Here is a 13,455-nt window from a genome sequence, read left to right as displayed (position 1 = left end):
CTCTCCTTATAAGAAGATACACACAGGACGAGCCTGTTGTGACTTAGTGGAAAAAGCAAAGCCTTTGGAATTTGAATTCCTTCAGTGTCCCTTGTAATCAAGGGAAAAATCAATCATTTAATATAGGAAAATCATTTAGTCTTTCTAGTCTTAGTTTCTTCTTTTGTAAAATGAGGCATTTATACTCTATGGCATCCAAGGATCTTTCTAGCTCTAAATATATGATCGTATGATTCCATCCTTGTTCTTTCCCATTCCTTCTGCTCCGATTCCTGATTTATCATCTTCAAGGAAAAGCCTTACACTTTATCAAAAACCCCAAAGCACACTGGTCTCTGATCACCTCTGGAGCAAGCAACAACTAAGTTATATTTTAGATCTACTCAAATTATTATACTTAGTTCTCTACTTAATGCATTGATGGAAGGGAGCGGTATCACAGAGAGCTCTTTCTGTTTTCTTATGCCTATATCATATGATTTGGCAACTCTTCCTCCCTAAGGATGCCAAGTCCTAGCTGATGTTAAAATGAAATTTTATTGCTTGAGCTCATACCAACAGTGCATGGAAGTGGTCCAGAACCATGCTGGGAGGCAAAGCAAACCCATTTTGAGATTAAATATCAGTTATGGATAATCCACAGGGAAGTAATTCAGAGTGGATTGTAAAGTAAATGAGTTTATTCCAACAGAATTTGGGAATACACATTCTGTTCTCCAAAGACTCTTGAGATAGCTAAATGCCCCATAACCCTATGGAAATTGTGTTAACCCTATGGACTGGCATTAGGATATCCTTAAATTATCACCATATTGGGTTTTTAACCTAGCATTCTTATCCCCCCTAACACATCCCTCTCTCCTACAAGACTCCTGTTAAGTTATTTAGCCTCAAAGGCTTCTAGACAACTCTGGAAAATTAAGTTGCAAAGAAAATGCTGACCTGCATTGTGGAGATCATTTCCCCAGCAGGGAGTTCCCTATACTGATTAAATCACAAGTCCAGCCCTTAATGGCTATACATATTTTGTTGCTGTTGTTGGTGTTTAGTCATTTTCCCAATCGTATCTGACACTTTGTGACTCCATTTCAGGTTTTCTTGGCTCCAGACACTGGAGTGGTTTGCCATTTCCTGCTCCAGCTCATTTTTACAGATAATGAAACTGAGGCAGACAGGGTTAAATGACTTGAGTAAAGTCACATGGTTGGTTAAGTGTTTGGGGCCACATCTGAACTCAAATCTTCCTGATTCTAGGCCTGTCACTCTATCCACTGTTCCATCTACCTAAGAGAATAGTTGTGAAAAAAGCACTTTGTAAATCTGAAAGTCTGAAATAGATATGAGCCCTATCTTTTATGTATTTATATAGAATCATAAATTTAGAACTGGAGGGAACCCTAGCTGCCAGAAAGTTCAGCTTCTTCATTTCACAATTTAGCAAATTTTACAATCTACAAAGCACAAAGAGGTCAAGGAACATGCTCAGAGTTAGGTAAGTGTCAAAGGCTGGGATTTCAACCCCAATCTTCCTGACTTTAGGCCTAATGCCTTATGAACTATATTCTGCTTCTTTTCCCAAATTCCATCCATCAGGAATGTGGAAACTATTTTCTTTGCACTATATTCATCTGTGAAAGGCAACATGGTGTAGCTGACAGAGAGATGAATTCAAAGTAAGGAAGACCTAAATTCACATTCTGAATCTGGCTAGTTATATAAATCTGGGCAAGCTACTCTCTTGTTTTAGGCAACTCTCTAGCACTAAAAGTGGCAGAGGAGTAGGTGATCTGCATCGCTGGAGGGAGTTTTCTCATCTGGGAGCTTCTATGGATAAACATTATAGGTCCAATCTCTATTGATATGTTTTATGTAAGCTTCTGAACAGAGAATGTTTCATTTTTGTCCACTTATCTCTTAGCCTCTAACAGAATATCTAACACCTGGAAGATGCATAATAAATATTAATTAAGGAAGTGGAGCCAAGATGATGAAGGCAAGAACTCACCCAACTTCTCCCCCAAACACTCCAAACCTCCTTTAAATAATGACTCTAAACAAACCTCAAAAGACAGAGTAGAACATTTTCCAGCCTGATATCAGTTAAATTGGAGTGAATTAAAAACCTACTATGATTAAGACTCACTGGAGGCTATTAGAAAAAAGAAGCATAACATGCAGTCATTGCTTTTGAGAGATTTATAATCTACTTGCCACAAAGTCTTACAAAAATGAATGTTGAAAGCTACCTTTACATATATTTAGAAAAATAAAATACTAAGGAAATTTTTTAGAAAATCTACTTGTCAGTTAGTTGGTTAAACATTTATTAAAGGTTGTCTGTGTGCCAGAGCACTGTGCTGAGCTAGAGATACAAAAAAAGACAAAATACATATCCTCCTCTTAAGTAGCTCACAGCTTAATTTGGTGAGGGGGGAAACAACATTAAAAAGAACTACTTATAGACAAGTTATACACAGGATGAAGTGAAACTAATCATCAAAGGAAAGGCACTGGCATTGAGGGGATCAGCAAAAAGGAAGGCTTTTCTGAGAGAAAATGGAATTTTATCTGGGATTGAAGGAAGAAAAGGAGGTAAAGATAAGGTGGGAAAGCATTCTAGGCATGAGGGAAAGCTCATGAAAATGTCCAGAGTGGGTGAAACAGCAAGGAGACCAGTGCTACTGGAAAGCAGAGGATGAGGGGAAGAGTAATATATAACAAGACTAGAAAGGCAGGAAGAGCTTTGAACGATAACCAAGGACTTGATATTTGATCTTGGAGGTGATAGAGAGCCAATAAAGTTTATTGATCAGGGTGGAACATGATCTAAGCTTCAGGAAGTTTAATTTGATAGCTAAGTGGAAGAGAGACTTTAGTGGAGAAAGACTTGACATATGGCCACCAAACAGTAGGTTACTGAGAATAATGTGATAAGGACCTATGGTAGAGTGGTGGAAGCAGCAGAGGAAAGAATAAGTCTCATATTAGACATGTTCTAAAGATAAAATCAATAGAACTTGGCAACAAATTGGATTTGAGGGGGTGGCAGAGTGAGGAGTTGAGAATGATTCCTACGTTCTTGGGCTGGATGCTTGGGAAGAGGGTTTTTTTTCCAACAAGGATAGGGAGGGAATAATAGGGAAGTTGGGGGAGGATTTAGGAAGAAAGATAAGGAGATTACTTCTGGCATGTTGAGTTCAAAAAGTCTATGAGGATATAGTGTTTAAGATTTTAAATAGTTGGATATGCCAGTCTAGAGGTTGGCAAAGAAATTAGGGCTGGATAAGGCATCTGAGATATACCAATATGAATGAAGATATAAATACAGCTATGCATATGTACATAGATATGTATGAATGTGTGTGTATGAGTGTATATTATCTATATCTTTGCATATCTCACCTTAAACAGTAAGAAAAATACAAATCAAAACTGACCAGTAAATTGTACAGACAATAATTGCCAACTTGTGCCCAGAGCCAGGGCATTGTTAGCTAGAGGCTATGGGGAAGTGTGATTTGAGCCAAATTTTGAAAAATGATTAAGGGTTTCCAAAGGCAGAGAGGAACAGGGAGGGCATGTCAGGCAAGAGGAATGATCTAAGGAAAGACCCAAGATACAAATAAAACTACAATGAGATTCAAGGAGATGGCAAGTAGCCCAATTTGATTGAAAAGGAAGATTCTCATGAGGAAGAGAATCGGAGATGAGGCTGGAAAAGTAGGGTTGAACAGGTTGTGGCCATCCTTGGATGGCAGCCCTTGACTTGGTACAATGAGGATTGGTGTAGGTTTTGTCTAAGAGCTTTGCTTTAGGAACACAAAATGCTTGCCAGCTGGGTGGAGAATGGCCTGACCAGAAGGGATGACAGGGGAGGCAGGGCCATCAGTTGAGATGCCACTACAATAACGAGACTGAGATAGATGATAAATGTCTGGATCAGAGTGGAGCCAGTGGAAAGGGGCAGTTGAGTTGAACTCTCAAACATCCTTTCTTCGATATCTAGGGCAACAAGTGCTTCTGTAGTGGAAAACCAATATCTATGAATGAGTCATCTTTGTTGTTATCCCTTTAAGGGAAGAGCTAAGGTCCAATTTTGGAAAATTCCTTCCAGGAATATGTGAGTGTGTGTGTGTGTGTGTGTGTGTGTGTGTGTGTGTGTGTGTGTGTGTGTATTTTCTGGGTGTTTGATGTGGGGAGAATTCGTGTTGTTCACAGGCCCAAGAGATAAATATCTCTATAGGGTCAGTTGTAGGAACCACAGATTCTTTGCTACTATCTCCCTAATGATAATCTGCAGACCCTTTCCATTCACTGACCTCCTGGACTACCACATGTTTCCCTGAAATCTCAGCTTTATCAGCAGGGATAATTTCAGCAAAGCCCAAGGTCTCAGCATCGTTAAGTGTCCTATGTTGATAAGCACTACTGAGAGATGTACTGTCCAAGTTCTCTGTGGCAGGGAACATCACAGCCTGGGTGGAACATTCAAGTTTTTCATTTGCTCCTGGATGGGAGACTCACCTCCACCCCCAATTTGCCCCCAGCCATTTTATTTTGCCTTTGCCCTATTTATTTCCATGTATGAAAAACTAATAGTATGAACTCCAAGAGCATCTTACTTTTACCCTTTCATATTTGGATACCCCAAATTTAACATCCTATTTTATATACCATAGATATACTTAGGAACTGCTTCACTTCTTAAGTCTTTCTTTATTTGCAAAATGAGGGGTTAAGTTAGATGAACTCTAAGGTCCCTTCCTACTCTAAACTAGTGGTCTCAGGATACAATTAGAGCTTGAGTACATATCAGAGAATCTAAAATTCGGGAATTACCTAGGAAGATTTAGTTTATTAGAGTACCCAAGCTATTCCATATAGAATATGCTCAAAATGCTCCAATGATTTTTTTCCTCTCATTCTATTCCTTCTTCTTCCTTCCCTCCCTTCTCTTCCCTTCTCCTTCATTTTCCTTCTCTTCCCCTCCTCCTTTCCTTTTTCTTCCTTCCCTTCCTTCCTCATCCCTTCCTCCCTCCTTCTTATTGCCTTTCTTCTTCCCTCTCTCCCTTCTTTTTTTTTCATTTCTTCTTCCCTCCTTTTCTTCTCTTCCTTTCTGCCTCACTTCCCTTATCCCCTCTTTTCTCCTTCTCTCCCTCCCTTCCCTCTTCCTTTCCTTTACTTCTTTTCCCCTCCTCCCTCCTTCCTTTCTTTCCTTGATTCTTTTCCTTCTCATCCCCACCTCCATCCTTTCCTTTTTCTTTCTCATCTAAATTCCCTTTTCCCCTTCCTTCCTCTCCTTATTTCCCGCAGGCTGGAAGTACATCATCCACTCAATGTTTCAAGCCCAGTGCTAATTATAAACAGAAAATTTAGCCTGTACATTCTTCTAACCCAGGCCAATTTGTCTCTTCTTAAGCACCCCTCCCAGTCTCTGAGCTTACCATATTAGTGCCAGATGTAATACAGATACCCATTTGGCTCCCAACAATTAGAACAACTTAGAATTCTCAACACAAGTGATTGGTCAGCCTCAACCTCCCCCAGAAATAAAGATTACAGAGATACAACCCCACTAGGAGCCACCACATTTCTTATAAAATCGTATTTGAACTTTTCTTTTTCATAGTTTGTCTTTATCTAGTGCTGCAGGAGATAATTCTTGCTCCCAAAGAGCTGACAGCATTATTTTCCACCTTGATATCATTCACAGGATAGGTGTAGAATAATCGATTTGTTGAATGGAATTGCATAGCAAGGACTTTATATTCTTGTTGGTGAATGTTCTTTGGAGTGGATTTGGAAGGATTTTGAACATGAGGTAAATAGTTCTTTGTATTTTTTTCCTTCGCTTGTGCTTCATTTTCTATCCCTGAATCCCAGAAATTTAAAGGGATATGAGATAACTAGTCAACCCTCCTTTCCATTAGGAAGTTGTTGTTCAGATGTTTCAGTCTTGTGTGACTTTCTGGGGCCCCTTTTTGGCAAAAATACTGGAGTGGTTTACTTTTTTTTTTTTTTTTTTTTTAAACCATTTACCAAGGAGAATTTACTATTCTCCAGTTCATTTTACAGATGAGGAAACTGAGGCAGAGTTAAGTGTTTAGCATCACACAGCTAGAAAGTTTCTAAGGTTGGATTTGAATTCAGGATTTCCTGATTTTAGTTCCTGTGCTCTTTGGACTGCCTCCCTCTTCCCCTCCACCCAATGAGGCACCCAAATCACATGATATGCATCAGTCAACAAGCCTTCAAGTACTTACTATGTGCTGGGGCCCTTGAAAAAATGCTAGTGATACAAATAAAAGCAAAAAATAAAAAATAAAAAAAAACATATATATATATCCCTCAAGACTCCTACATTCTAACGGAGGAGACAGTATGCTAACACCTAGATACATACATAATACAGAAGAAATGGAAGGGAGTCACAAAGGGGGAGGGATTAACAGATGGAAGAAAAGAGAACACCCTCCCACAGAGGTGAGCTTTGAACTAATCCTTGAAGGAAGTCAGAGAAACCATGAGGTAGAGGAGACAAGTTAAGGGGAGGGAGCAGAGCAATGGTTGAACTTAGACCCTGCATAAGAAGTCATCTAGTCCTTTCTGGGGTACAGGTACTTCCAGATACTTAAGAGGGGGGGGAAGAGGAGGAAGGCACTTATAAAGTTTTTTTTTTTTAATAGCAAATTAAAGAGGAGTTACAATTCACCAGAGACCTATGCTAGAGTACAATGTTTCATAAATTGCTGTCATTAAATACACAAGATTTGATTAATGTACCTCATAAACACTAATTACCAAACTAAAATTCCTAAACAGCCTGTGAGATACATAATCACAGATGTTGGAGACAAATAGACATTTATAGAATAAAATATCTTAAATAATTCACTCTACATACATTTTTGGAATACTATTTAACAATAAGAAAATAGAATAGCTAACCTTTAGAAAGTGCTTTAAAATTAACAAAGCACACTTTTTCTATAAAACCTCATTTTCGAAGGGTAATACAAGGCTAAGTGAGGAACAAAAACAAAGTGAGAACTCAAAAATGTAGAATCCCAAAGAAGTACCTTAAAATCTTGTCCATTAAAGATCTTTGGTATTAAACATATCATCATCCAACATATTGTGACATTATGTATTTAATGTACTTTTATTAATGTGGACTCAATGTAAGAAAACTTATCTGTAGACTGTCACAAGAATAAAATAATGAGTTGAGGTCCTTTCCAGCTCTAAATTTATGTTCCTATTAATTAGTCTAAGTAAGGAGATAGTTTAAAAAAAAAAAAAAAAAAAAAAGCATGTTGCTGGTTCCCGTGAGTCTAAGTAACTAGTATTGGGTTAATTATAATTTATGGGATTAACATTTATTATGTGGTTAATAATTTTCCTATTCCCTAAGAACGAATTAATATAACCAGTGATCTTTGAAAAATGATAGAGAATGGGAGAAATACTATTGGAGATGAGGAAAGGGGTGTGGAGAGGTAAGGGGAAAGGAGGAGAGGGAAGTAAAGAGTTGTCAGTCAGTGAGCTTGACTTCATTTCCTGGAAAACTTCTATCCTATACAAGGAAATCGAAGTTTTGTAAACCTCTAGAAAGGGATGTGGCAATCACTAAGAGCCAGCATGGTTTCATCAAGAAAAAATCATGTCAGAATAACTCCATTTCTTTTATGAATAGAATTATGAGTAAATCAGGGGAATTTGACGGACAGAATTTACCTAAATTTCAGCAAAGCAACTGATAAAGTCTCTCATTGTTCTTCTTGTGAATGAGATAGAGAGGTGCTGGCTAAAAAGAGTGCCATTAGGTGGATTCAGAACTAGTTCAATAACTGGTCCCAAAGAGTATTCATAATAATTCAGTGCAAGAAAGTCTTTCACATGGAGGATATTGTTTAAGAACCAGTTCTAGTTCCTATTCAACATTTTTATCATCGACTTAGATGAAATATGTCACATACTTATTGAGTATACTTATTGAGTTTTCTGATATCAGAGATCAAGGAGGGATAGCTGACCCATTGTATAATAAATTCCAAAAATAAATGCAAAAGAGAATCCAAAAAAGATTCTCTTCTAATCCTAATGACGAATTGAAATAAGCAAAAATTACCTCGTATAGGATTGCATCTCAAAAAATCAACTTCATAAATATATTTTTGGGTGGAAAAACTTCTGCATTTTGGATGGATGAACAAGTTCAATGAGAGGCAATAATGTGTGATATGGAAACCCAAAAAGCAAGAATGACCCTGGGCTATACCGAGAAGTGTACCATTTCAGCATGGAAGATGTTAATCTTGGTCTATTGTGCTTTGTCAGACCAATATAGAGGCTTAGGGTTATATCTTAGGAAAAGTATTGATGAGCTAGAAACTGTCTAGAGAAGGGGGATCAAGATGGGGTGATAGAATCACTGACCTACCTCTCAAAGGGACCACAGAGGCCATCTAACCCAACCACTTCGTTTTAGATATGAAGAAACAAGCCAGCAAGTAACTTATACAATGTCACAGAAGGTCATCAGTGATCCTGATAAAATCTGGATCATAGATCCCTGACTCTGAATTCAAGGGTCTTTCCTCCTGCCCTGTATTGCTATTGGGCATGGATCTCAAGGTGGGTCATAAAAGAATCGGCTGAAAGAAAGAGGGGTGATAAGTGTGGAGAAAAGAAGGTAGGAGCGCGCGTGTGTGCATGTGTGTGTGTGTGTGTGTGTGTGTGTGTGTGTGTGTGTGTGTGAGAGAGAGAGAGAGAGAGAGAGACAGAGAGACAGAGAGAGAGACAGAGAGAGAGAGAGACAGAGAGAGAGAGAGAGAGAGAGAGAGACAGAGACAGAGACAGAGACAGAGACAGAGACAGAGAGAGAGAGAGAGAGAGAGAGAGAGAGAGACAGAGACAGAGACAGAGACAGAGACAGAGACAGAGACAGAGAGAGAGAGAGAGAGAGCGAGAGAGCGAGAGAGCGAGAGAGCGAGAGAGCGAGAGAGCGAGAGAGCGAGAGAGCGAGAGAGCGAGAGAGCGAGAGCGAGCTAGAGACAGAGACACACCCACACACAGAGACAGAGAGAGCAAGACAGAGAGAAAGAAAGGAAAGAAGGGAGAGAGGGGAAGAGAGAGGATCCACTTATTTGAAGCACTGTCATGTGGAAGAGAAATTCAACTGGCCTCATAAAACACAACTAATAGAAATGAATAAGAAGCTGTAGAATATTTGCTTTAGGGATTATTAATTTTTTATTTAGTAGTATTTATTTTTTTTCCCAGTTCTGTGTCAAGAAAATTTTTAGCATTTCTTTTTGTGAAATTGAGTTTCAAATTTTTCTCTTTCTGAAGATGATAAAAGTCCATGCATGTGCTATCATGTAAAATGTATTTCCATATTAATCACAACTGTGAAAAATAAATAGATCAAAAGGGAAAAATGAAAAAGAATGAAGCAAAAGAAATATGCTTGGATCCACAGAGTCCATCAATTCTTTTATCTGGATGTGGACAGCATTTGCCTTTGAGTCCTTCATATTTGTCTTAAAGATCACTGTGTTGCTGAGAAGACCTGAGTTATTCATAGTTCATCAGGACATAATGTTGTTGATACTGTGTACAATATTTTCCTGGTTCTGCTCATTTCTTGAGGTTTTTTGTTTTAAACATCAACAACTACAACTAGGATTGTCCAAATGTACAGGGTCCAAAACTGAATGCATTCTCTTCCTTATCAGTCTCTTTCCTCTTCCTAACTGTATAGGGCATTCATTACCTGTCACCTGGGCTTGAAATCTGGTCATCCTTGACCTTTTACTCTCTTACTCTCATAACCAATTTGTTATCAAGATCCTGTCAATTCTATCTTCACAGCTTCTCTCACTTAAACCACCTCTCCACTGGCACTGCCACCATTTTGATGCAAGTCTTTGCCTCTTTGCTACTGTAATAGTCAGATGTTTGACCTCCTCACATCAAGTCATACTCTATTCCAGACCATGTTGGTCCCCTGTTCAATAGAATTCTTGTGGTTCCTTATTGCTTCCAGGTTCAAATTTAAAATATTTCATAATCTTGTCCCTCCCTCTCTTTCTAGCCTTCTTACCTGGACTCTGGCACCTTTGCTGTTCCTGGAACAAAATACTCCATCTCCTAACTCCGTACTTTTTTCCTGGGTGGCTTCCATGCTTGCCTCCTTATCTCTGTCTCTTATTCCTTTAAGTCCTAGTCCAAATCTCACCTTCCACAAAAAGATTTTCCTAAGCTCCACTAATGCAAGTGTCTGCTCTCTGCCGAATAACTCCAATTTATCCTGTATATAGCTTATTTGTATCTAGTTCTTTACATGGTATTTCCCCCATAAGAATGTGAGCATGTGAACTTCTCATGATGCAGCATGCTTTTGTCTCCAGATAGAGAGGTGATGCACTCAGAATGCCTATTGAGACATATATCTACATATAATATACACACACATACATATAAAGTTATACATACACACATTTAAACACATTTAGCCAGTGTTGGAAATTTTTATGCTTGATTAAACAGTTGCAATGGGTTTTGTTTTTCTTGCTTTCTTAAAGAGGAGAAATTGATAAGAAGGAAAGAAGGATTTAAAAATAAAATGAAATTTAATTTAATTTTTTTAAAAAATGTGAGTATCCCCAGCACTTAGTATAGTCAGTACCTGCTTAACAAATTGCTTTGACCTGATGACTTTGATTAGTGGGTCTCCTTTCACTAAAAGTAATTAAGCAAAGGCTGTTGGATACTTGCTAAGTATACTACAGACAGAGCTCATCTAGTTGGACTAGATGACCTTTGAGGTCTTTTCCCATTCAGATTCTGTGATACAACAGCATCAAAGAGATAAATGCTCCATCTTAGATTTTGTAAAAAGTCACTGTAACATTTGCTACAGTAATACTGTCATTAGCACTAACGTTGGATTTGGGGACCATGGCTAGGAAATAATGCATATAATGTCAGATATAATCTGGATTTGATACAGGATGACGTTGATTTCCTCCTTTTAAAACATCTTTCATATAAGGAATAATCTAGGTAGAGGAGGTAGGAGGGATAGATGTAGAAATGAATGTGATATAAAAACAAGAAGGTAGCAATAAAAATAACATTGAAACGAAAACAAATGTGATCTCTGTAATTTATCCTTCTTAATTTAGTAGTCATAGTAATAAATAACACTTTTCAGTTTGCAAAGCACTTCCCTTTTATTAACCCCTTGGATAATAAACACATGGTAAGTCTTCTGAGACCTTCTTTGGACACATACCCAAAGCCTGCTAGACTGTGAATGGGATGGGAAAAGGTCTTTAAATTGATGTCTCTTCCATGGCCTACTAAGTTGTTCTGTATACAGTAGGTACTCAATGTGTTTATGAAATTTGAATTGGAAGCAACAAAATTTATATAATTTGTCGTGGTGAATAGAGAGCTATTCCTAGAGACACAAGGTCTTTGACCCATATGGGTCCTATAATCCTGGTCAGGTCACTTAAAATCTCAGTGTCCCAACTGACTTTTTAAGACTAGAAGTTTCAGAGAAGGTACTACCCTAAATTAGTAGAAGTATGCCAATGAAATTACAGATCCAGACCAAAACACAGATTCAAAGCATTACTTTAGTCTAGAAAAAAAAATCTCATCTGCCTCCTCCTTCATCAGCAGGGCCTGCTGTTCCATCAAAGAAAAAGCTAACTGGGTCAGCCATGAATTGCTATTCTCAAGAGCCCAGTAGAGAATCTGTATTGTGGGATCTTTAGATCTATAAATATCCACTAACTAGCCAAATGACCAAGCCCTAGGTTTGTTAGCTCCCTTGATACCTCCCTCAGAGTCCTTTGAGAGCTTGAGAAATTATGCTGACTTTTATCACAACCAGAATCTTTTCTGCCATTCTATTTCCCTCATTCTCAACTTTAATTGGATTTCTTCTATGAAGCAATGGGTAAAAGTTGCAAAGAGACAAGAATTGTGGCAGAAAACTTCCTAACCATTAGAATTATCCAAAACTGAAATGGGCTGACTCTTGGAGAGTCTTCAATAGGCTGGATCACCACTTTCTGGCCATGTTATAGTGGGAATTCTGGATTGTTTTCATGTGTAGATTGGAATAGATGGCCTCTGAGGTTTCTGCTAACTCAGAATTCTCTGCTATCGTGGCGTGAGAGAGAGATGCTCTAAATCGGACATTTTCTTTCTTAACAAGGTCACATGGGTTTTTCCATATTACTTCAAATAGTAAAATTTTATAGAGTGTTAAGATAGGATAAATGCTCAGATTAGATTTCAATTCTTCCCCATCCCCCAAAAGAGCAGTGTGAGGATTGAAGAACCCTAGAACATTCCAACAGGAATACCCTCTGGTATCATTTTACAGGTGAGGAAACAAGGACCAAGATAGAAATCGGGACTGACCCACAGATGCAGTGAGTGAATGGCAGCATTGGGGTCAGCACCCAGGACTCCTGGGTCCTCTGTCAGAACCTACTACAGGCAAGACAGGGTAAAAGGCACTAGGGGATCTATCATCAGGGTAAAGAAGAACACAGTCTCTAATTCGAGGAAATTGGAAATAAAATAGGGGAATTACATATAAAAATATACAGATATATTTAGAAGCTATAAATTAGAACACAACAAAGGCAAGAGGAAAATACAAGCACTATGTTCTGAATTCAGAGGAGGGATTAATCACTAGTGACTGGGGGTAGAAGACAAATCAGGGAATTCTTCAAAAGGGACATCTGGTCTCAGCTTTGAAGGCTAGGAGAAATTATAGGAACAGGCAGGCGAGTGTAAAGAAGGGACAATTTTAGGCACAGGGACGGCATGAGCAAAGGCACAGAGGGAAAATCCAGGATTTTTTGTTTGGTAATTGGGTGAATAGTTCATTTTGTTCAGTTTATTTAGCATACGCAAGGCTGCTGTGTCACAAAAAACGCAGGTTGAAGCCAAATAGTAGAGGTTTGGCAGGGTAAATAGTTTTGACTTTATCTTGAAGGCAGAAAGGGTGACTGAAGGGTTTTGAATAGGGTAACGATGCTAGGAAATAGGAGGTGAACTAGCTGTGACTTCACCATCACGGGGAGTTTCCAAGTGAGGACAATCCCTCTCCCAATGCATACTGGGGATCTGTCTGCAATTCTCAAAATGAGTTTCCCAGAGTTGTAGATCAAATTCAAAGTGCCACTAACCTGTACATAAAGATTCCTGTTAGTACATTTTGACTCCTAATTCTCTCTTCACTAGGACCAATTCTCTATTCACTATGCAAGTCAATCTTTCAGTGGATTTGATGGAATAGATACAGAAGGAGAGAGGCTATTTCAAAATCTTTACAATCTACTCTGGGTCTATTAAAGGATGTTTGGAAATTGCCTGCTAGAAATGTTCCTGCCATCGCTGTTAGTTGGTTTTGCATAC

General features: G+C 38.5%; 1 protein-coding gene across 14 annotated transcripts in view; it reads right to left on the bottom strand.

Annotated features, from left to right (window-relative positions):
- Positions 1-13,455, bottom strand: part of KALRN (kalirin RhoGEF kinase) — a 934,437-nt gene that overhangs the window by 120,438 nt on the left and 800,544 nt on the right. The gene's annotated exons all lie outside the window — the stretch shown is intronic.

The sequence above is a fragment of the Sminthopsis crassicaudata genome, chromosome 3, assembly GCF_048593235.1.
Source record: "Sminthopsis crassicaudata isolate SCR6 chromosome 3, ASM4859323v1, whole genome shotgun sequence".
Classification (NCBI taxonomy): Eukaryota; Metazoa; Chordata; class Mammalia; order Dasyuromorphia; family Dasyuridae; genus Sminthopsis; species Sminthopsis crassicaudata.
This window is presented reverse-complemented; position numbering and strand designations above follow the sequence as displayed.